The sequence below is a fragment of the Mesoplodon densirostris genome, unplaced genomic scaffold (genome assembly GCF_025265405.1).
Source record: "Mesoplodon densirostris isolate mMesDen1 unplaced genomic scaffold, mMesDen1 primary haplotype scaffold_37, whole genome shotgun sequence".
NCBI lineage: Eukaryota > Metazoa > Chordata > Mammalia > Artiodactyla > Ziphiidae > Mesoplodon > Mesoplodon densirostris.
In genome coordinates this window covers 8,914,787-8,918,194 of record NW_026778196.1, presented here as the reverse complement: position 1 = coordinate 8,918,194, position 3,408 = coordinate 8,914,787, and positions in this window count along the sequence as shown.

Here is a 3,408-nt window from a genome sequence, read left to right as displayed (position 1 = left end):
TTTCCTGCAATTCTGCCTCTCATTCAGATCCTCTTCGTTGCCTTACCTGAATATATTTTTCGACGTTGGTTATCATTTATATCTTTGCACGTCTTTGAATTGTCTGCCCCTGAGCTCCATTTTGCAACTCGTTGTTTTTGTGAGCTGGCCGCCAAACCTTTGGATTGCTTCTGGCCCTATTCTGGTTCTGAGGAGGCAGGCTGAGCCTTTGGTTAATTCTTCTTCCTAATGGGAAATTAGAGTGACATGTGCCTGTCAAAACTCCTACAGCTAATCTCTCATTGGTTCCCCCCTTCCCATTTATCCTCTGCACAAATTGCAAACTGTGTGAAACAGGAGGTTAAAGGTGCTTATTCTCCAAGTGGGGAGATTGTTAGTAATGTGGCTGGAATGGCGAACCCCAGCACCAGGAGATCAAAAATGAGGTGCATTTTAGACACCTTTCCTGAGCACACGGTGTACATTCATCTCGGTTTCCCAGGCATGTTTTTGCTGTCAGAAGATTCCCTTGAACCTGCCTATTTGGGACCCATGGAATGGGTACCAGGCAGTATTAATTTAAAAGGTCTGCATTTCCTCACACAGCCTCTCTAACATCTCTTAGCCTGTATAGCTTCCAGCCTTATATATCATCCTGCTGTGGGTCTACATGTGTTCAATCCCTGTTACATTGTAGCCCTTCAACAACTGTTGTAAGAATTTTTGTCTGTCTCACTGTTTTTATAAATATTTTAAAATTTATTTTTATATTGGTTACAGCTGATTTTCAAAGCTCTGTTTTTTGCTGCTGTACATCCACTTGATTCATGTACTGAGAGACAACAATAAATTATTTTTCAGATGCTTACGAGTCATATGTATTATTGTCCACTGACTTGAGTGGGCTGAGTGCAGTTCTTTGAGGTACTGTGTAGGCCTTGTCAGTTATTCAATTCGGTACTTGGAATGGTATCTTTGCTTATTTCAACCTCCTGGATAATACCTCACCATTCCCCACCTTTCCCATTTAGCAGCCTTATGTCTATTTTCTACATATTTGACTATGTTTCTGTTTTGTAGTTTATTTCATGTGTAGCCATTTTTGATTCCACCTTTAAGTGACATCTTATGATATGTGTCTTTTTCTTTCTGACATATGTCACTTAGAATGATCGTATGTAACTCCTCCAGAGTTGTTACAACTGGCCTTATTTCATGGATTTCTGGATGAGTAATATTCCACTCTACATAAGTACCCCATCTCTTTTATCCATTTTATCCTTCCAGGGACATTTAGGTTATATCCAAGTGGAGGCCCTTTTTAACAGAGAGGTGGTAAACGTTGGCGTGCCTGTTTTCTGTCCATTTTTGTTTTTCCCAAGGTATACGCCCATGAGTGCAAGTGCCCTATGCTCTGTAGCTCATTTTTTAGATGTTTTAGCAAACACAATAAACTTCTCCAGAGTGGCTGTTGGCAAATTACATTTCCACTATCAACCTCACAGTGCTCCCTTTTCTCCTCGCCCTGTCCTGCATTTCTGGTGTTTACACTTTATGAGGATGGCCCTTCTGACTGATGTGAAGTGATACATTTTGTAGTATTGATTTCCAGTGCCCACCTGTTTGGTTGGATAAAAAGTGTGTATGGCCTTTACTTGAATATATTCAGAAAAAAATGCATACGCCCTTTTGGGCAAACTGCATCATTGGCGATGTTCAGCCCCTTTTCTTGTGCTTTAATGGGGAGTCCTTTCTACCTCTTCAAATCTGTTTCCTGCCACTCTCCCTTGCTTACAAGTCCTTTTCTGTGACTTACCTCAATATATTTTTCGACAATAGATATTTTCAACTCTGCAGTTTCATGAATTTTAGTGCCCCTGAGTTCCATTATTCAACTTGTGTTTTTGGAAACTGGACACAAAACAGCAGGATTTCCTCTAGCCCTATTCTGTTTCCGTGGGCAATTCTAGCCTTTGATGAATTTGTCTTCCGGATTGGAAATTAGAGTGGCATGTGCCTGTCCGAACAACTAAGACTTGCCTCTAATTTTTTCTCATCCTTCCGCTTCATCCTCTGGACAAATTCCAAACTGTGTGCAACAGGATGTTTACGGTGCTGATATCCCCAAGTGAGGAGATTGTCAGGAAAGATGCTGGAGGGGTGAACCCGAGCACCAGGCGATGAGGAGATGAGGTGCCTTTTCCAAACTCTTTACGATCAAACGGTGTACCATCCTCTAGGTGTGACAGGCATGTTTTAGCTGTAGGAAGGGTCCCGTGCATGTAAGGAGAACACCAGGGATTTTTCCAAATCAGTGTCTCCCCGAACCCCAAATTGGGGAATTTTTAAGCTACGGCTACACGTATGTCCATTAAGGGCCTTGGGAAATAGGCAGAGCCCAAACTTTAGATGATTGAAATCTTCAGGGTCAGAAGTGTTCACCATCGGCCTTGCTTAGGTTACATTTTATCTGTCATTGATAGATGCTGTCAATAAAAATATCGATTCTTTTTCAGATTATTTCCCCTTATAGGTTATTGCAAAATATTCAGTGTAGTTCCCTGTGCTATACAGTAGTTCCTTGTTGATGATCTATTTTATACATAGCAGTGTGTATGTGTTAATCCCAAACTGTTAATATATCCCTTCTCCTACCTTTCCCCTTTGGTAATAATAAATTATAAGATTTTATACTTCTCAGAAACGGGGGAGCTGAAAGAGAGGTATCCTTTTCAATGGAAAAGCATTCAAAACAAGATTGAAGCTTCAGCCAAGAGTATTCGATGTACATCCATGGAAATCAATCACTTCATTTCTCTAATGTTGACCTGACAAATACGACAGACGTCTTCACTGAACTTGCTTATAGTAAAGTGATGGAAATATCAAAGGTAAGTCTTAGAAACATCTTATTTTACCCGAGCATTATACACTGCTCTATGTAAACTACAGTTTGGCTCACACATCTGTTCATTGAAGTTACAATGTTCTCAATTTCTGTTACTGATCCTCCAGAGTGGACCCCAACAGGAGTCCCCATGCCCAGTGTCATTGGAACCAACAGATCAAGACTGAGTTTGGTTCAGAAGCAAAGGAAACATTATTTTTAAAACAGAATGGAGGGGTGAGAGCGTGCACTCCCACAAGGGCTGTGGGATGGGATGCTGTGTAGGGATCCCGGCAGCATCCTTGGGTGGGAGGGGATGGAGCTCTCGAGGGCTGGGTTGGCTGCAGCTCAGGCTCTAAGCCATGGAGTCTGCATGGGAACCCGCTAGCTGAGGTGTCGACCCAGCCATTCTGCACTAGGAAATCGGGTCTGAAGTGCCGGGTGTGGGACCTCTGCATGCGGAACCCTAGGAGCACGTGAAATTAGACAAAGCACAAAGAAAAAACAGGTTAGACTTTATTTTATTGCCCAGATTCTCTTTT